Source organism: Stenella coeruleoalba (genome assembly GCF_951394435.1).
Source record: "Stenella coeruleoalba genome assembly, chromosome: 7".
NCBI lineage: Eukaryota > Metazoa > Chordata > Mammalia > Artiodactyla > Delphinidae > Stenella > Stenella coeruleoalba.
The window spans coordinates 44634578-44657033 of record NC_137153.1 but is presented as its reverse complement, the minus strand read 5'-3'; the positions used below and the strand labels follow the sequence as shown (position 1 = coordinate 44657033).

General features: G+C 33.9%; 1 protein-coding gene across 30 annotated transcripts in view; it reads right to left on the bottom strand.

Moving 5' to 3' along the window:
- Positions 1-22456, bottom strand: part of LOC307189655 (uncharacterized protein) — a 2229222-nt gene that overhangs the window by 1274203 nt on the left and 932563 nt on the right. The window contains exon 7 of one of the 30 annotated variants that reach the window (XR_013829283.1): positions 14476-14524. The exons of the other annotated variants lie outside the window; for them this stretch is intronic. The gene's annotated coding sequence lies outside the window, so the exon portion shown is untranslated. The remainder of the gene's footprint in view (positions 1-14475; positions 14525-22456) is intronic. 30 annotated transcript variants of the gene reach the window in all.

The window sequence follows — 22456 nt, the reverse complement described above, 5'->3', positions numbered from 1 at the left end:
GTGTAAGCTAGGACAAAGTGAGAGAGTGGCATTGACTTTTATACACTACCAAATGTAAAACCGATAGCTAGTGGGAAGCAGCAGCATAGCATAGGGAGATCAACTCAGTGCTTTGTGACCACCTAGAGGGGTGGGATAGGGAGGGTGGGAGGGAGGGAGATGCAAGAAGGAGGAGATATGGGGATATATGTATACACAGAGCTGATTGACTTTGTTATACAGCAGAAACTAACACAACATTGTAAAGCAATTATACTCCAATAAAGATGTTAAAAAAAAAATTAAGGAACCCACTATGTAATGCCCTAAAAGCTAAGTACAGTTCCTGTACTAAAATTCCTCACCTAATTGTCTAATTGAAAGACAAACCATTTTTATAACTATTTATACAGTCACATAGTGCTGTGATAGAGCTGTAAATAGGGTGCCTGTGGTGCAAAACATGACAGCCAGCAGGAGTGGCAGGGAGACTGAAGAGGTGATTTGTGGACTGGGTAATAAAGGATGAGTTGACACTAATTAAATGAAGAAAGGGAGCAGTGGTATCATAGCAGCATAGTATGGGGATGAGAAATGAATAATTTGGCAGAGAGGTAGAGAAAATTATAAAGAAGAATAAATTCTATCCTGAGAAATGAGAAAATTCAATGAAGAATTTAGATGAGGTGGGATAACCCAAACAGATGTTCATTTAAAAAAAAAATCACTTGAAGTATGATAACTGGTAAAAACAAAAGCAATTAAGCAAACAACAAAACTATAAGAATTAATATTAGGGACAGAAGAGCTAGCACTGAGACCTACTGTTCTGAAATCCTGCCTTTACATTTATGTCTCTTCCAAAGACTTTTAGTTAGTGTTGACTTTTCTTGTTGCTGATTTGTTGATTCCTGTCCCACTTTGACAACTCCAGATAAAAATGCAGAACAAATAATTCAAATGAATAATTCAAAATACATTTAGCAAAACATGTTACTATCTAGAGTCTATTAAAAATATTTTCGAGGGCTCCTCTGGTGGCACAGTGGTTGAGAGTCCGCCTGCCAATGCAGGGGACACGGGCTCGTGCCCCGGTCTGGGAAGATCCCACCTGCTGCGGAGTGGCTGGGACCATGAGGCATGGCCACTGAGCCTGCATGTCCGGAGCCTGTGCTCTACAACGGGAGAGGCCACAACAGTGAGAGGCCTGCATACCACACACACACACAAAATATATATATATATATATATATATTTTTTTTTTTTTCCCAAAATCCCTGGTTGTACACTTCACATTACTCCGCCCTTAAGCAAAAATATTTCTGTTTGAGTGAATATGATGGTTCAATTCCATTAAACAAAAATTGTTCCTTTAAGATGGCATTTCATTAAACCTTCCTTTCTTTACCATAAATTTATGTAGCAATATCTGACATCATTTCTACAGTTAAAAAGGAAAATTTAACCAGAGAATATAAATAGTAAAGATGAAAAATCATTACAACATCTGAATGTGTCTGAAAGGGATTTTATGTCTGCTCCTTGTTATCCTACTTTAAATTTTGTTCACTCATAATATTCAGATAATGTGCTTCAGTTATTTTTATAGTGACATGTTATAATTTACAAAATTATTAATTATATATTTAGAGAGGGAATGAGCAGGGTCTGGTTTAAGTGTCTTTAGGATAATTGTAAGAGTCTATTTACAAAATGATTTCAATTGCCTGCTTATTCTACAGCTTGCTTATGATATAATCCTAATTGCCCCAAAGAAAATTCTTTTCAACAAAGATTGCTAATAGATACTTTGATAAATTTATTTTAAGAAATGTTTCACACCTTTAATATATATTTTATATATCAAGCAAACCTTTCCTTTGGCCTTTCAGTTTTATCTTCCTTCAGATCACTGCCAATCCAATTTAATTGAATTTGGAAGGTAAACTACATATTTAAAAGCATATGTGTTTAAAAAATAAACAGGGATAAAACTTTCAAAAAACAAATAATTTCTTAAGTACTACATATATGCTGATATAACACGTTTAAAATACTAAAATTCAGGGAAATAACCTGACATCCAGTGAAAATATTTCCTTCAAACATGAAGGTGAATGAACATATTGTCAAGAAAACAAAGTTGAGAAAAATTGATGCAAGCAAACTGAACTACAAGTAATATTGAAAGCAGTTCATTAGGTTGAGAAAAACTAATTCTGGATTGGAGTCCAGAGTGCAAGAAGAAAGGAACACGTCAAGAAAGGGCAAATAAGTGAGTAAATATAAAAGACAATAGAATGCATTAAGCAATCATAATAACAATATCTGAGAGGTTTCTAACACATTCATGAGTAAAATATATAACAACAGTTAGGAGAAAAACACTAAAGAGGTAAATGAATTTAAATTCTTGCAAGTTTCTTGAATTATCTGTGATGAGATAAAAGTAGTAGTTTAAGATAAGTCAACAATAATTTAACAAATTTCAAAAAAGTAAGAAAATTATTGAAGAGTGGTAGAAAAACATGTTACCAAAATGCTAAGAGATGGACAAATAGAACACTAAAACAAGAACTTGATTAATACAAAAGAATACGGGAAAGAAGAAATCAGGGAATGAAGAACAGATGTGACAAACAGAAAACAAAGCAAGATGGTAGACTTAAACCCAACTATATCAATAATAACATTAAATATGAATGGACTAAATGTTCTAATTAAAAGACAAAGATAGGACAGAGAGAAAGGAAGACGGAAGGAAACATAACAATATGCTTTTTTTTTTATGAGAAACAACTTTAAAAAGCTTGCTTGAATGTAAAATAAGTGAAAAAAAATGCAAAAACTAACCCAAGGGAAGGTAGTGTGCCTATGTTAATATTGAATCAAGTAAATTTTAAAATATGGCCAAAATTTGAGTGGTCCTCCAAAACACATTTTAAATACAAATCCAAAAATGACAAAGGAAGTACAATGATGATAAAAAATATATATTAAAAAGAAACTGGAGTGTCTCTATTAATGTCAGGTAAGGGAGACTTTACAGCAAGCAGTGTTTGAATGAAAGGCAGAACATTTTACAATAATGAAATAGTCAACAGATTAATTTGACTCTCCTAAATTTGGAAGCACACAACATAGCTTTAAATTATGTAAAGTAAAATTAACAGAGAGAAAAACACAAAATAAAATTCATGACTAGAGATTTTTAACATGCCTCGGTTTGGGGAAAAAAGTAAGAAATTAAAAGATTTTAACAACATTGTTAAGCATATTGATTTACTTGATGTATATAGAATGCCACAAACGTAACTATAAAACACACATTCTTTTCATATAATTACAACATACTTAACAAAATAAAGTACTTCCTGGTTCATAAAGCAATATTAACTAAATTTCAGTTAGGAAATAATAGACTATATATTCTCTAACCATTATAGAAGTAAATTAACACTCAATTATAACTTATTAATAATAGTATTTGTTAATAAAATAACAAACTACTAAATAATTTATAGGACAAGGTAAAGTTACAATGAACCTTAGAAAATATGTTAAGATGAAAATAATGAAATTATGGTGTAAAAAAATTATGGGATAAAAATAAAAATATCATTTTGAGGGATAAATTTAATACTTTAAAATGAGCATATCAGACAAAAAGAAAGTTTAAATACCAATGACACAAGCCCCCAACACACACAAACACACAAACTGTGTATATGACCTACAATGGCAAGGTAACTATAACACTACAGCAATAATACTATCCATCCATAGTATAGGGCAATGGAACATAATTTAGAGTCTAGAAGAGCCCCATGTGTTTAAAGACATTTGATTTATGAAAAAATTGCAACCAAAATTTATTATGAAAAGCTTTTGATTTTTTCCTACGAATCATGCTGGAGCAATTGGATATGCATATGGTAAAAAATAAATGAACCCTAATCCTACCTTATACCATATAGAGATATTAACTTGAGGTTGATTATAGATTTTATCAGGTTCACCAGATTAATATTAAAACAAAAATAATCAATATTCTAGGAAAAAATAAAAACATTGAGGGGAACATCTTCATGACCCTGGAGTAGGAAAATTTGTTTTTATTATTAATAAACATATGTTTATGTTTATGTTTATTTAATATTAATAAACAAACACAAATAAAAATTTGTTTTTAATATTAATAAACATAAATACTAATCATAAAGGAAAATAATTCATTTAGTAACCTTAATGATATACAGAACTTCTGCTCATCAAAAGAAATCATACTTAAGTAGGTGATTCACAGAAAGGGAGAAGATACTCCGGGTACATACATCTGAAAATGATTTGTATACAGAATATATGAAGAATGCTAGAAATCAATAAAAAGGCCAAAGAACAAAATTTTAAAATGGGGTGAGGTTTTATAAAAGCACTTTACTAATGAGTGTATCTAAACAATCAATAAGCATATACAAAGATATTCAACATCATTAATCATCAGGGAAGGGAAAATTAAATCTATAATGAGATTATAGAACACACCCATCAGAATGACTAAAATTAAGATAATATGATGTACTGACGAGAAAGTAGTGTGCCACTAGAAACTTCATACATTGTTTTTTTTTTTCTTTAATTTTATTGGAGTGTAGTTGATTCACAATGCTGTGTTAGTTTCAGGTACAGAGCAAAGTCGATTCAGTTATACATATACATATATTCACTCTTTTTCAGATTCTTTTCTCATATAGGTTATCACAGAATATTGAGTAGAGTTCCCTGTGCCCTTGTTGGTTATCTATCTTATGTATAGTAGTGTGTGTATGTTAATCCCAAACTTCTGATTTACCCCTCCCCACCCATGTTTCCCCTTTGGTAACCATAAGTTTGTTTTTGATATCTTTCGGTTTCTGTTTTGTAAATAAGTTCATTTGTATCATTTTTTAAAATTAGATTCCACACGTGAGTGATCACTCCTGGGCATATATCTGGAGAAAACCATAATTAGAAAAGTTACATGCACCCCAATGTTCATTGCAGCACTATTTACAATAGCCAAGACGTGGAAGCAACCTAAATGTCCATCGACAGATAAATGGATTATGAAGATGTTGTACAGATATGCAATGGAATATTACTCAGCCATGAAAAAGAACAAAATAATGCCATTTGCAGCAACATGGATGGACCAAGAGATTATCATACTAAGTGAAGTTAAGTCAGACAAAGAAGCTGCATACATTGTTGATGGGATTCTTAATTAGATCAATTTTGAAAAAAATATGATTAGCAGTACTTTCTAAAACTAACATATATATCCCCTAAACCCATACCACTCCCATGAAAAATTAGTGCAAAACTCCAGCAAAAGATATTTGCCAAACATTTATAGCAAGCTTATTCATACAGAAGAAATTGGAAGGAACCCAATAGGATCAAGTGATAGACAATTTATAATATATTTATAATGACATTCTCCTACACAGCAATAAATAAAAGATCAGTCTTTTAATATATGTTATAATATGGATGAATCCCAAAAGTATCATGTTGAACAAGAGGAAAACAGAAAAGAATACACAGAGTATTCATACTTTTATTTGAGTTTCAAACACAGCAAAACCAATATTTAATAATAAAAGTCAGAATGGTTATTATAGTAGTTACCTCTGCAGTTTACTGATAGTACAAAGGAATCTTCTGGGGTGGTGAAATTATCATGTCTTATTTTTCTCATCAAAAACAAACAATAATGCAAAACAAAATACATTAATTATGGATCAGTATTGAAAAGTCTATTAACATTAAAATATAAACGCAGATCAAATACATAATTTTATAATTTAGTGGAAACACTTTCTTATCCTAGAAAAAAATAAAGGGCCTTTTTCCAATAGCAACAATAACTCTAAGGTATTTAGAAATAATTTTTAAAAAATAATGCCTCTAGGCCTTCTGGAAAAAGTTACAAAGCATTATTAAAAAAACAAAAAATACACACCACTCTAAAGCAATTATAATCCAATAAGGATGTTAAAAAAAAATGGATTAAAGACCTAAATGTAAGGCCAGATAGGCAGGATGCTTGCTGACGTAAATCGCAGCAATATTTTTTTTTGATCGACCTCCTAGAGTAATGAAAATAAAAACAAAAATAAACAAATGGAACCTAATTAAACTTAAAAGATTTTGCATAGCAAAGGAAAAGATAAACAAAATGAAAAGACAACCCACAGAATGAGAGTAAATATTTGCAAACAAAGTAACCGACAAGGGATTAATCTCAAAAATATACAAACAGCTCATGAAGCTCAATATCAAAAAAACAAATAACCCAATCAAAATATGGGCAGAAGATCTAAATAGACATTTTTCCAAAGAAGACATACAGCTGGCCACAAAGCACATGAAAATATGCTCAACATCACTAATTATTAGAGAAATGCAAATCAAAGCTACAATGGAGTATCACCTCACACCAATCAGGATGGCCATCATCGAAAAATCTACAAAGAATAAATGCTGGAGAGAGTGTGAAGCAAAGGGCACCCTCCTGCACTGTTGGTGGGAATGTAAATCGGTACAACCACTATGGAGAACAGTATGAAGGTTCCTTAAAAAACAAAATATAGAGCTACCATATGATCCAGCAATCCCACTCCTGGGCATATAACCAGAGAAAACCATAATTCGAAAAGATACATGCACCTCAATGTTCATTGCAGCACTATTTACAATAGCCAAGACATGGAAACAACCTAAATGTTCATTGACAGAGGAGTGGTTAAAGAAGATGTGGTACATATATACAATGGAATATTACTCAGCCATAAAAAAGAATGAAATAATGCCATTTGCAACAAATGGATGGACCTATATGTTGTCATATTGACTGAAGTAAGTCAGACAGAGAAAGACAAATATATGATATAGTTTATATGTGAAATCTAGAAAAAATAGTACAAATGAACTTATTTACAGAACAGAAATACAGTCACAGATGTAGAAAACAAACTTATGGTTACCAGGGGGAAAAGGGGGGTGGCATAAACTGCAAGATTGGGATTGACATATACACACTACTACATATAAAATAGATAACTAGTAAGGACCGACTGTATGGCACAGAGGACTCTACTCAATACTCTGTAATGACCTATATGGGAAAAGACTCTTTTAAAAAAGAGTGAATATATGTATATGTATAACGGCATCACTTTACTGTACACCTGAAACTAACACAACATTGTAAATCAACTATACTCCAATAAAAATTAAAACAAAAGAAAACAAAAACAAAATAAAAGATTTGGAATTATCTGTTAAAAAATAATTAAACAAAATAAAAACCAAACAAAGCAAACATATAAAGAAGGCTAATGAATAAGTAGACGTTACATGTTCATGGGTGGCAAAATACAGTATCTAGAAGATAATAATTGTTTCAAAAATTAATCTAGGTATTCAAAGCAATTTCAATTAAAATATAGTAAGGGTTTTTTATGAAACCCAAAAGGGATGGGGAGCATTCTTTATCAGATATCAAGATTTATAATAAAACTTTAGTAATAAACACAGTGCAATACTGCACTTAGATAAGCTAACAGACAGATGAATATAACAAAAACATATAAACATTATAATATATAATAATTTGATATATGATAAAATTTATAGTTAAAACAGATGGTAAATGATAGACTACTCAAAACCAAAATAAGAAAGGCAAACATAACATTTAGGAGACATTACAAGAAAATAATGATATTAAAATTGCTAACTTGCCTTCTTAAAAGAGAATATAGACACAATTATAAACAAAAAATAATGCCATAATGTAAATGAATAAGAAATACTGAGTCTCCAAAGTATATATTTAAAAGAGAATACCCTGATAAAGTATTGAGGAATCAACCCAACATGAATAGTACTTATAAAGAGAAAGTCTGTGTAGTCAATAAATATTTTTTTTCATTTTTTGTAGTCATATGTGAAAGGAAAAGTATAATGAAATAATATTCCACACATAAGATCAACTCATGATACTCTTAGAATAGATAATGTTGATAAAGATGTGAAAAATAAGAAATTTTCATTCACTTGGATAACAATGTTGTTAATCAACAAAGTTGGAAATGATCTGTTTCAAGTAGAAGAAACCATGGGGACTTGATCTGTTTCAAGTAGAAGAAACCATGGGGACTTGTCCATAGGAAGTGCCATTTGTGTTGGGCCTGGATATCAATATTGCAGTCGGGGGAATGACAGGAAAAAGCTTCACAAAGAGATTTTTAGAAAAACCATCCAAACATCGTAGGAATGAATGCTCCCCCACCAGATATCCTGAGTGGTGAGTCCTTCCATATGTGGAGCCTCTCAAGTGGAGAAGGATACATATTAAAATTATTTTTATAACCTTGGTTATGTGAATTCCCCTTATTACAAACAGAGGTGAAACAATGGTATCTGAGGTCCTTTCTAGAGACAGCAGGGGATGACCAAAGCTCATCTCCCACAATGTTGCTTTGACCAGAGGTGTTTGGCTTTTATTATTCTACATATTAGATTCAGCGTGCTATTTTAATATAGCACTGTAATGCAAAGAAACGACTTTAATAACCACCTGTTCATATTTATAATGTCACAAGGAAGACTTTGGCTCAAGGTCTCCCAGGCAGGTGATTGAATGGCTGGAATTAGAGATATGATCTCCTGATATTCAGCCCAATGTTCATTACAGAAAAAATCTGCAGAAAAACCAGTGAGCACTATAGAGTGAAATGAGCCAATGCAACCTATTTTGGGCATCTCTGCCCTGTATGTATTTGATCATAAAAATGGAGGTATAGGTGGAAGGTGTTGTAGAGGAAACACTGTGGGCACACAGACCTGGTTAAGGCTTGCAGACTATCCTGTGTATTAGCTGGGACTAACAATTTCAGTTAAAATGGAAATTTTGAAAAACATTTGGCTGAAATGAAGCTAAACAAATGCTTTCTAGTATTTTTACTTCTAAGATTTCAACCTGCAACTTTCATAGTGTTACCAGGTTACAGCTATCTTTCTCTCCACATTCTCCACACCACACTCCAGAGTGCTGTAGTGCTGTAGCACTGTAGTTCTCAAGCATGTCATTCTGTTTGAGGTTTCCTTTCTTCCACAAGCTATATGTTGCCTGTGACTTTTTCACTAGTTTGACTTCCACATAAAGCTACTTCCCATATATTTTTTCTTTTTTTTTTTTTTGGCGGTACGCGGGCCTCTCACTGTTGTGGCCTCTCCCGTTGCGGAGCACAGGCTCTGGAAGCACAGGCTCAGCGACCATGGCTCACGGGCCCAGCCGCTCTGCGGCATGTGGGATCTTCCCAGACCGGGGCACAAACCCGTGTCCCCTGCATCGGCAGGCGGACTCTCAAGCACTGCGCCAGCAGGGAAATCCCGCATATATTCTTCAAGGTACAACTCAAGCTATTTTTATTTTACAAAGTTTGGGAGTCTTAACCAGAGCAATTAGGCAGGAAAAAGCAATAAAAGGCATCCAAATTGGAAAGAAAAAAAATAAAACTGTCACTAGCTGTGGATGACATGATTTTATACAGGGAAAATTCTGAAGACTGCACCAAAACTGTAGTACTAATAAACAAATTCAATAAAGTTGCAGGGTACAAAATCAAACAAAATATATCATGTTTTTATACACTAACAGCAAACTATGAAAAAGACAAATTAAGAATAAATTCCATTTACTAGTACATCAAAAATAATACAATACCTAGGAATACATTTAACCAAGAAAGTGACAGATGAGGACACTGAAAAGTATAAGTGATGAAAGTAATTTAAGAAGACAAAAATACATATATTCTATACTCATGAACTGAAAGAATTTGTATTGTTAAAATATTTACCCAAAGCAATCTACAGATTTGATTCAATCCCTATCAAAATTCCAATGGCATTTTTCACAGAAATAGAACCAATAATCCTAAAATTTGTATGGAATCAAAAAAGACCCCGAATAGCTAAAGCAATATTGAGAAAGAAGAACAAAGCTGGAGGCATCATGCTCCCTGATTTCAAACTGTATTACAAAGTGATAGTAATCAAAACAGTATGGTATTGGTATAAAAACAGATGCATAAAACAATGAAAAAAAATAGAGAGCCCCAAAATAAACCCACACATATATGGCCAATTGGTTTACAACAAAGGAGGCAAGAACATACAATGGAGAAAAGATAGTCTCTTCAATACATTGTGTTGGGAAAACTGGACAGCCACATGCAAAAGAATGAAATTAGACTACTACCTTACACCATGCACAAAAATTAACTCAAAATGGATTAAATGCTTGAATGTAAGACTTGAAACCACAAAACTCCAAGAAGAAAACATAGGAGTTAAATCCTTGATATCAGTCTTGGTGACTTTTTGGATATGACTCCAAAGGCAAGAGCAACAAAAGCAAAAAAAAAAAAAAAACAAGTAGGACTACATCAAACTAAAAATCTTCTTCCCTAGGAAGGAAACCATCAATAAAATGAAAGTCAACCTACTGAATGAGAGAAGATTTTGAAATCATATATCCATTAAGGGGTTAATATAAAAAATATGTAAATAACTCATATAACATAATAACAAAACTTTTTTTAGTTTAAAAATGGGCAGAGAATTGAATAGACATTTTTCCAAAGAAGACTTACAGATGTCCAACAAGCACATGAAAAGATGATCCACATCACCAATCATCAGGGAAATGCAAATCAAAGCCACATGAGATACCATCTCACATCTGTTAGAAAGGCTATTATCAAAAAGATGTGGAGAAAAGAACTCTTGTGCATTGTTGGTGGGAATGTGAATTGTTGCACACACTATGGAGAGCAGTATTGAGGTTCCTCAGAAAATTAAAAACTAGAATGACCACATGATCCAGCTATTCCACTTCTGGGTATTTATCCAAAAATATTAAAACTCTAATTCCAAAAGATATATGTACCCCTATATTCACTGCAGCATTATTTACAATAGCCAAGATATGAAAATGACCTAAATATCCATTGATTGATGAATGGATAAAGAAGATCTGATACACACACACACACACACACACACACACACACACAATGGAATATTACTCAGCTATACAAAAGAATTAAACCTTGCCATTGGCAATAATATGGATGGGCTCTGAGGGTATTTTATGCAAAGTGAGATAAGTTAGACAAAAACAAATACCATATGATATCATTTATACATGGAATCTTAAAAAAAATAAATGAACAAACAAAACAAAGAAAAATGATACAGAAACAGATTGGTGGTTGCTAGAGGGGAGTGGGTGAAACTGTGAAGGTGGTCAAGAGGTACAAATTTCCATTTATAAAATAAATATATCTTGGGTATGTAATATAAAAAAAGAAAAGAGAAAAAAATGATACAACTTAATGTTTTCTTTCTAGAAAAGTTTACCTAGCCTTATTTAGATATCCATCTATTTTGCTCCCATAGTGCTATGTGCATTACTTTTTCATGTCATTTATCTTACTATGAAGTAAATATTTATGAATATTTTCATGTCTCCTATTAGACTAAGAGTTTTATTAAGGTAAATGCCCAGCACCACATGGTATTTTGTGTGAATGTAGTAAAACAGTTTTTCTAAAATGAATATACCAAAAAAGAGGTAAAAATACTGTATGGATGATGGTATGGGTTATCAGTAAATAGAACGGCTATTTATGTAGTGACAAAATTAGACAGGTACTGACTTAAGTTTAAAAAATAATGTAAGATCAGTTTTAGTTTTGTTATAAAGAGTGATCAAACAATAGAGAGTTAAAAACATACATTTATATTAGACAAATTTTCTGTTATTTGAAGTGATCACCCAGTACGTACCACATCAGACTATCAATACCGTACAAGGAAATTATATACATATATGTATATATGCGAAATTCATATATTTAAGTTATCTATAAAAATTTATATGACTATATATTAATTATGAATATGTATTGAATCAAAATATGTGGAGATGGGCCCAGAAATTAGGCACCCCAGCTCAAATCAATCACTGACCACATTGTTCTTATCTATGGATGGTATACGATTAACAACAGAACATTCAGTACAAATTAAGAAAATACAGATTTTTTATTATAAAAAATGCTAAGAGGTGGCGTGGTACCTTAGACACTCTCTACTTTCCATGTTTCTCTAGTCCAGATCCTTGTTGACATTTCTACTAGGTTAAATACATTTGGCTGAGAGCAGTTATAGGACCACTCTAACCCAGCAAGGTAACTTCTTCCCTTAGAATCAGCATGTTTCTCTTGGACAATTAATTCAAAAAACGACTTAACCAACATAACTGTCTATAAGCACATCTTGTCTTGAACCATTCTGTAGACTGGGTAAATTTAATTCTCTTCTTAAATTCAATTATTTATATTTCTCTCCCAAACACTGTAAGAAAGACCTCCAGTGTTATTTTTATTCATATGTCTGTATAGTAAACTCCACAGTAGTTAAGGTTTGTTCTAAAACCATGTTTGATAGGACGATCAGGTCACCTCATACTCAGACATATATAATTATCTTTTATGGGTGACTGGTCACAAATTCAATAAAATTTACATGAATGCTTCACATAGCTCCCCATAGAGAATGATCATTACCTATCAATTGCCCAGAAACAGTACATCTAGTTGGTCATGCACTGCTGCACATATTCTTTTTTTCATGGAAATCAATATTTCTATGGGATCTTGGATTTGCGTTTGCATATATTTCGGCAATAATTGTTTGGGTAGTAGAATTATGCAAGGAGGTAAATAGTTTCCGACTCAATCAACACCTAGATTGCTAGTCTAGCTGTTCATTGATTTCTGAGTCATCTTTTTCCTATTGTCAAAAGAAAAGTATAGAAAGGTAATAATTATTCTGATAATGCTCCTAGGACAGATTTACTCTTGTGTCAATGATTAACAAAAATCAAATATGTTTGAGAGATGTAACTGTCTTTTCCTTCTTTTATAATTTTTCATATATATAGCAACCTAAGTGTATCATATATATTTCAAAATGATGCTCAATTTTATACACTTTTAGAAAACACATGTGATTAGGATATCTTATAAAAGGCTAAATAAATATCATTATGTCTTTCACTTTTTGGCACATAAGATAAATGAAATGTGACTTGGAGATCATATGTGACATCTAAAATTTTGGTATTGGGTGTATAGGATGTAAGTGCACAGAAATTTAAGGAATGTTAAATGTTTAATTTCCCAAGGTTACATAGGAACTTTATAAGTCAAAGCAATGTATGTAAAATAAGTATAATCATAGACATAAAAACAGACATATGTGTATATGATTTTTAATAACTATTTCTAAACTCCTCTAACCCATGTAGCAATTTAGCTTGGTAAATCCTGAGCGTTTTCATTCAAAGGATTGCCAGTAAGGAGAGAGAGAGAGAAGTCTAGGAAACAGTTTTTGTAGTTTTTTTTTTTTTTTTTTCAAAGTGGACAATGTTTTTCTATGGTCAAAGATTTCTTTTGAAATAAATATTGTTTTACTGTACAATGTCTATGACAATTTCATATGCTAATGTTTATTGGGAGTAATCTAGCATGAGGAAAGGCATAAAAGCAACAGAATTCTCTCAATTTACTTGATTTTCGCATTCCATTTTCAAGGAACACTTCATTCAACTAGTGTTCTATGAAACTCATTTTGGGATACATTTATTTAATGGCATACGTAGTTTTATGACCAAGTCTAGCTAGAGATGTGCAAGGAATTAAAGCTACAGTTTTGTAATTTACAATGAAAACCATGCCCAGTGCAGCTTTTGAGTGAAGAACTATTCATACCTATGATCAGAGACAAGGACAGAAATGGAGTCATTGATGAGACTGAATAGGGAGTGAGAAAAGGCAAGAGTTAAAGACATAAGCCTGATAGAAAATAAAGTGGAACAAAAGAATTATGAAATCCAAAATGTACATTAAAGGTAGGATGAACAGCACAATGAAAGCAGACAAACCCAGATTAGAATCTAGACTTTGTAACTAGTTTACTTTGACAAGTAAAATAAGCTCTCTGACTTCTATTTCCTTGTGGATAAATGAGATTACTATGTCACAAAGATTAAAAAAAAAATCATATAAGCCACAGTTTGGCATATGTCAGTTGGCCAATAAACGGCTGTTAGTACAGATATTGTTTGATGTGCAATATTTAAAGGCAATGATTATTTTCTGACTTCTTAAGAACATATAGTCTTAAAACTGTAAACTACCTACTCAGTGCCATTTCATAATCTTGCAAGCATCTATTTGTAACTGTTACAGTACTGTTAGAAAAACTGTGGCTGGTCTATGGCCCCTATAACTGACAATGAACCTGGTAATAGAACAGAAAATTTGTGGGAAAAAGAAAACAAGAGCAATAGGTGGAAGATAAATGAGAACTTACCAAGTTCATTATAAACATGGCATTCATCTCTGGACATTCATATCATTATCTGTATAATAGAAGGGGAATATAGCGACAAAGCACAGAAACTTTATGTGATTGCAATATATGATATGGAAATTCCAAAGAAAGAATATACTACAAGTGACAATATCATATGAACACAAATTAGAACTCTCAAGAATGTCTGTTTTATCTGGATAATTAATATCTCAGGACTGTCACTCCTGCAGATCTCCTGCTATATTCTCCACTTGCCTTAACGTTTTCTCCTGGGATGATTTTCCACATTTAGTTCTACATTTTTGGACTATTCCTTATAGAGGTTTGAATCTAATAGGCAGAGTTGGCCATATTCAGATATCAAAACTTTTTTTTAATTAGAGGTAATTAACATGCATTTTGCTTCAAGCATCATTTTCCCTTATAAATTTCCTGAACTTTGAAGGAGACTGTTACCCTGTTGGTCTCCATTTTTTAAATGCATAAAGATGCTCTTAAAACATGGTCAAAAGTCAGTACACTGCGTGAAATCCTGCATGATTTCCTATCAAAAAAATATCCTTCACATGGCCTACAAATGTGTGCCAAGCCAGCCCCTAAAACATTTTCGTTTCCTCTTGCCCTCTTGCCTACACTGCCACTACATTGCCCTCTTTTGCTGAGGTCCGTTTCCTTAAAAATAATTTCCCTAAAACCAATAACACGACTGTTCCCCCTCTGTTGTTCACAGTATCCTATATTAAGCTTTCATAATATGTATCACAGTGCATAATTGTTTTTGAGATTCCTTGAACGACTACTGCATTCTACTAAAACAAAACATCCATAATGGTAGACAGTGACACATAACAGTCAATTATATAGTTTAGGATGAAAAAACATGCTGTAATAATTTTATAATAACTGGCCAAATACCTTCAAAAACTATAGAAATCTTCTTATATTGAAAAGAGGTAATAAAAATAAAGACAAAGATATTTAACTTATTATTGGCCTAGAGCCTAACTATTCACAGTTTCATATTTCTTGGTCTTTTTGCATCATGAACTTGAGGTCCTGATTCCATTAAAACTGAGAAAATTCAAGACTTATCTAATTCCACTTTGACACCAAGAAATAAAAAGAGATCATCGAGGAGGGCTTCTTAAAAGTACTAAGGATCTGACCTTTGGTTATATAAAAAAGCATTTCACTTTCATCTCAAGGTCTCCAGAAATTTTCTCTACCTGTCACTTATCTCTCTCTCCTAAGTAAATTGCTCTTGCCATGACTGCTGAGGACTGCCATCTCTTCTTCTTTATAAGCATATATAAGATCAAGATTTTTTCAAACTGGTTTTGTTTGACCTTCCAGGCAGACAACATATTTGAAGAAGTCCTTGTGAAGAAGGGCACAGCGCAATCCTCACTAGTGGGTTCCCATAAAATTTTGATATTGGCTCTCTTGCTTTATGTAAAAATATATCTTACTAACCAATTTTTAGTTTTATGAAATATTTTAAAGAGTGTGAAGATAGGTAAACTGACATATTATCATGTCAAAATACTATTATCTTTTATTTGACCATTTATAATGAATTGTGAAGCTTTCATTCAACATTGAAAAAATATTTCTGAAAATACAACACTTAGGAAGGTGAAATCAAGTGAAATCTAATAAAAATCTTTTTTCATTTATGTCTTTCTTCAACCACATGCACACACACACAGCAAGTGAGTTGTATATATACATGTAATTTCATATACATTATTACAGTCATGTTTATATAATAAATAACAAAATATATGATGGATATATAACTATATACACTCCTCAGTAATCTAATACATGTCTATATACACACATTTAATATATATCCATATATATATATATATGCACATATATATGTACACACTATCAACTTTCTTTTCAAGGTATTTAGAAGTACACTAAAGAAAGATTAACATATCAATTGCTTGTCTGAGAGTGGGTTATGATGGAAAGGATAGAAAGGAAAAGGGGAGGGTGGGAGGCCAGCATACATCTGAGAAGGAAAGGAGCCACTAGTGAAAGAGGAGGTAATTCAAAATGTACCCTGGACACAAAAGATGTGTTTCATGCCTTCATAATTCTGCTTCAGGCTACATGATTATGCAGGCACCATGAGGATCTGGTAACTACATCAAAATGCACTCATTCATCTCCAAATTTGTGTCTAACATACTAGAAGCTCTAATGCATTATCAACTGGTGATTTTATATTCTAATTATCACTGACTCATCTTTTTTGTCCCTTTACTATTGCTAAACTACCTCAAAAAGCATAAAATGGCTCCCTCTTTGTGACTAATAAAAAAAAACAAATTCACAGAGAATCCAAGAGTTGAAGGAGACAATGCCCTTTCAACATAACCACTCATCTGCAGTTTCTATTTCAATATTTTCTCTGGAGATTCAGACCTTCTTTTCAGTTCAGGGATGAAACCCAAGGGGGAAACTATGTACAGGGCATCACAAAACTGTCTATATACTTCTGGTCACCAAAGAAATTCTCCAGTTACTAAGTCATCCTTGTCTCTGGAAGATTCAGTCAGTCACTCATTCAATGAACACCTACTTAACAGTGTGCAAAACATTATTGTCAATTGTCTTGGGAATAAAAAGATGAATGAGCTCTAGGTCCTTCCCTTACAGGTCAAAATAGAATTTTTGTTGGAAGGTGTGCTGATGTTCTTCCCAGTCTCCATATACTTAGCTATGTGATTGGGCATTTCCTGATGTATCAAATACCTTAAAATATGTATTTTTAATGAAATCTAGTCTTACCTTTATGAAAGAATTAGGCATATATACATAGGTTTAACCACAAAAATACTCATTAAAGCATCATAAGTACTCCAACTGACCAGCAATATATAATTGGTTAATAATAGCTAACTTATTTTTTCATTTGCCAGAAAATGTACATTACTTTTGTCTATATAATAATGTGTATTATTGTCTCTTCAGAGGCAAATAACATGCTAGCTAGGTACCTTTCTCAGTATCACACAGCTGATAAGATACAAGGGCAGAATTGTGCTCCAGAACCTATGTGGTTAGCCAGTGGGCTGTTAGCCTAGTTCACACAAGGCTAAATCTTACCTGCTGAATTAGAGCTCAGCCTCAGCTTAAATGCCACCTCCTTAGCAAGGGAGCCTTTCCTGAGAGCTGTATCTAACTCTCCCCTTATCCTTGCCCTTGTTCTTTAACACAATAACCAATTTATTTCCTTCATTGCATTTACCTGAGTATTTTTCTTCCTTAAATCATTTTTAACAGCTTTATTGAGATGTACCAGAAAATTATCATATCGTAAGAGTACAATTCAATGTTTTTTACGTAAATTTGTAGAGTTGGACCACCATTGCCACAAACCAGTTTTAAAACATTATTAATCCCATAAAATTCCATTGAGCCCATTTGCAACCAATCCCAGTTTACACCCCCAGCCCCAGGAAACCAACTGTATAAAATTTGTTTTTTTTCTGTACAGTTCACGTAAACAGTCACACATGAGTTTGGTTTTTTGGTTTTGGTTTTGCACCTAGCTTCTAAACTTAAGTTGTAGCTTGTATCAGTGGTCTCTTTTATTTCTTTATCAGTGGTCTTTTTATTGCTGAATGGTATTTCAAAATATGTCTATACCACATTTCATCCATTATTTTGGGGCTGTAATGAATAATATTATAAACATTGGCATATAAATCTTTGTGTAGATATAATTTTTCTAGCAGCAGAATTGTTGGTTTGTACAGTAAGCTTGTGTTCAACTAAGAAAATGCCAAAATGTTTTCCAAAGTGGCTAGGCCATTTTACATACCCACCAGCATAAAGGTTTCAATTTCTCTATATTTTTGCCCACTCTTGGTATGCTCTTTGGATTATAGCCACTTGAGTGGATGTGCACCGGGATCTCATTTTGGTTTTAATTTTCATTACCTTAATAACAAAGAATATTTTTAACTTATCATATAGCCAGTCTTCCACAATAGAAGGTAAGCCTTTTAAGAACAAGGACTGTAATTGTGTTTTTCTAGGAGGGTGGTTGTACAGAGAAGGCATAAAATCATCATTCAGTGATTAAATGCATTCATATAATATGTAGGAATTAAAGTGACTCATATAATGTTAAATTCTCTTAATATTGTGTTATGTTCAGTGAATTAAAAATGGCTCAGAAAATATGTGCAGGCTGATTATATAATTTGCAAAATACATATCTAAATTAAAATGTTAATGATTATCCCTAGATTGTATACTTAGTTGTCAGTTTGTTCTGACATTATGTGTAATTTATAAATTAAAATGCTTAAAAATCAATTTCTAACATTTACTCAGTTTGGGAATGTCCATGAGGCGATCCAGCCTGTACGTGAACATTTATTGACAGGGAGCTCATCTTCTACTTAGCCACATCACAAATTCTGTTGAATTTCTTTACAGGGTACTAAAGTTGAACTCCTTGTAGATTCCTCTGTCTCTACCTACCCTCTAATAATACAGGATTCTGCATTTATACAAACAGTCTTTCTGACTTTAGTTTCTATTTCTTCAAGTCCATCACTACCAGATTCTTCGGTTAGGGCTCAACTGACATGATTCCCTGATAGCTCACCATATACTTTTGCTAACTCAAAACTCATAAAAGAATTGTGACATACAATAACCATATCTGGAAGATGATATACAGCAAAGCATATTAGTACTAATAATAAAACCACCATTTTGGAAATGTACTATATGCAATACACAGCGTCAAGTGTTTTGGGTATGTATGTGATGCATTTTACAATTGCTTGTATCCAACATTACTTCCATTTTACAAAGGAAAACACTGAAGTCTGGTGAAGCAAGACAATCACACGATATCTAATAGTAAGTGAAAGAATTTGGATTTTTATTCAAGTGTGTCTGATTCCAAAGCTCTTGTTTTCCTCTTGACCTGAACACTGGGCTTGTGTTCTACTCTTCGGAAACCTTATGATTTCAAGATACAGACCTCAGTTGGGCTAAGGTAGAATGGCCTCTTTAAAGATCAGGATCTTTTGTTGGATGATCAGATTCCCATTCTTAGCCCTGTATCAAAAATTTGCAAAGATAAAATGTGTTACTAAGGAAATAGAGCAAGTGGGTTAGTGGCAGAACTCTAACGAATTTGATCCTTTCTCAATCTGGTCACTCTGGCATTTCTAACATTTAAGAGAATTAGTTCCTGCAGAAGCCAATAACAGAATTTTTTTGTTAAGAGATTGCCCTTACTCGAAGTGCACATTTGCTTATCTCAAAGATGTCCTGTTCAGAAGCTCAAATTCTCAGGCCTGACAAGGTCCGGGATACCCTGTGACTTCTCACCCTGAGACAGCTTGGCTGCCTCCTTCCCATTTGGGGATATTATTGCTTCTTTGCCAAGGAAGACAGTGCGTCTTTCTTCCTGGCTGCAGGCAATGGTAGACACACTTGGAAATACTAAATCTAAGCCCCTTCTGCTTCTTGTTATACCAAGGGCTCTCTCCTATCTGAGGGCTACTGCAGGGGGACACCACAAGTCAGGATCCTTCAAGCCTTTGCTAGCCTAAGGGCTCAGGGGTCTGTAACTCAAGGCTGCCTCTCCCACACTCTTGGGTTCCAGCTACATTCTGGTCTCTGGGCTTCCATTACTTTGAGGATATAAACGTGAACCTCCCAGTGACCAATCTCTAAGAAATCCTCAAAGACTCCCTGAAAGAGGCAAAATACAAGTGAGGGTTTTTCTGTTTTTCTTTCAAGGGGTGTTCAAGATTGCCTCAGATGAAAGTGCTCATGGAAAGAAAAGAGATTGTCCAGTCCTCTCTCGTTTGTTGTCAGTAACTGTTTCTTACAGCACTTGGACTGTGAGAGCTGGGAAAAGAGTGTATGTATTTTCATGTGGAACAAGAGTTTCCACATAGTAATCAGGTACTCAAAGAAGATAACTCTCTACTCAATGACCCAGCTGAAACTCCCAGGGAACCTGCCTTAATTTTGAGACCCTAAGAAATATTTAAACCAAATATTCTCAAAAATAATTGCCTTGAGCAGCTATAAATTTCTATAGGCTACGAATTTCATGTTTATCCTGCATATGGAAATCCACAAGGAAGCCAGTGCCTCTACTTTTCCAGGAAAAGCCTGATCTGGGACAGGCATTCACATCAGTGTCAGGAGCCATAATCTGGGCTGAAATCGGATTTCTAGATGGGCTTAGATTTACCACCTAGGAGGGACTTACAAATTGTCTAGCAAGGGTGGGCATCTCCTCTGCTATGGGCTTAGCTCTTGGGCTTCTCTTCACTTCTGTACAACTTTCTCTTCTAGGCTTTAGCATTATTCATTCACTACCATTTAATTTCCTATGCCTGTATCATCTGAGGAGAGAGAGAACACGTCTTTTATTTTCATTTTCTCTTCCCCAGAAATGCCATTGAACAGAAGTGCTCTTTCTTTCCTCCTACCAAGACATGATGAGAGGCCAGTCCTGGTCCCCTCTGCACACTAGACCCACAAGAGACCACAAGACTCACACTGTTTCAGTGTATGTGGCCATCGTCCTCTGTTTCAGTGTGTGTTACAGCTCAGCTCCACCCTGAGACAGAAGCCTACTTCTCCTCCAGAGGTGTCTGCTCCTTCTCTCTCCTAGAATGGCTGCTTCCTACCCTTTCCCTTCTCTCTGCTTTGTCCTCTCCACCCTCTTTCTCCTCTGATCGTTAGACATTGTAGTGGTTTCTACTGTCCCTCTTTTTTTTTTAAAGACACTGATTCCTGGGCATCTGTACATGAACATTACTATTTTAATTCCTCGTTAAACTGATACCTATTCCCTTATTATCTCTTTATGTGCCTGGTGTCCCTGGAATAATGACAGTAGAAATCACTATCTCAAACCAGAACCCAGAGGACAAATGAGGAGAAGCCTCAGTTGATATACACCTAAATGAAATTCTTAGGTTAAATTTCAAGTAGGTAAACCTTAGCTTCTAGTACTATGACTGCAAAAGTGGGTGAGAGTATATTATACACTATTTATCACACAGCCTAAGTAGCAAGTTTTTCTGTTCCATTGCATCCTGTTAAGTTTGACCTTCTGCTACCTTCTCTTTTTTTTGGTAGAAAATTATTCAGTATTTAACCTAGCCAGCAACTACAGTGACTTGCCCCAAGCCCTATAGCCTATGGGTAAGCAATGGTCCTGCGGAAAGATTGTTGTGAGAGCAAAGGGGGCTCCACACTTAATTCCTGAGTGACATTTTTACTGTGTTTATTGCAGCATCTTTTATGACACCCAGATTGATGTGAATAATTTACCTATCCATAGTCCCATTTGTAAATCATAGCCATACTCCCTGGTTCCCATATAATCCATACGTCTCTTTATTTGCTTTGTCAAACATTCCAGCATCCTCCTTTCCATAGCTCATTTTTAACCAATCTTTTGCTTATTAGCACTTTTGCATTCATGGTACTAATGCAAAATAGGAAGTAATTAAGATTCACCTTCAAGATGACCTTGATAAATTTTTGAAATATTTCTTCCTTAGGTAAAACTATATTATCCTTAGTAATTCACATGAAAACTCCAATATCCCAGGAAACCAGAGAAACCCAAGCTGAGAGTTTACTTGGTCCCTCAAGACACAGTAGCATCGCTGTTGGAATGATTGAGTGTGCTGAGCCCAGTGCAAAATGAGCCTCTTTGTGCTTAAGCACTTACCTTGCTTCCCATGGAAAACCACCTGCTTTTCTCCTTCTTGTACACCTCTCTCTGAATCTGAGATGGGGATGGTGACAGTGGTGCCAGCCATCTGAAGCAAGTCTTCTTGCTCTCTTTAAACTTTGGAGCTCAAAATAGCTGAGGATGTGTTGTAGGGAGAGGAAGTTTCCATCTATGCCCTTTGCTCAATGTCGTCCTTTTCCACATAGGTCTCATTTTGGGGGTGGAAGA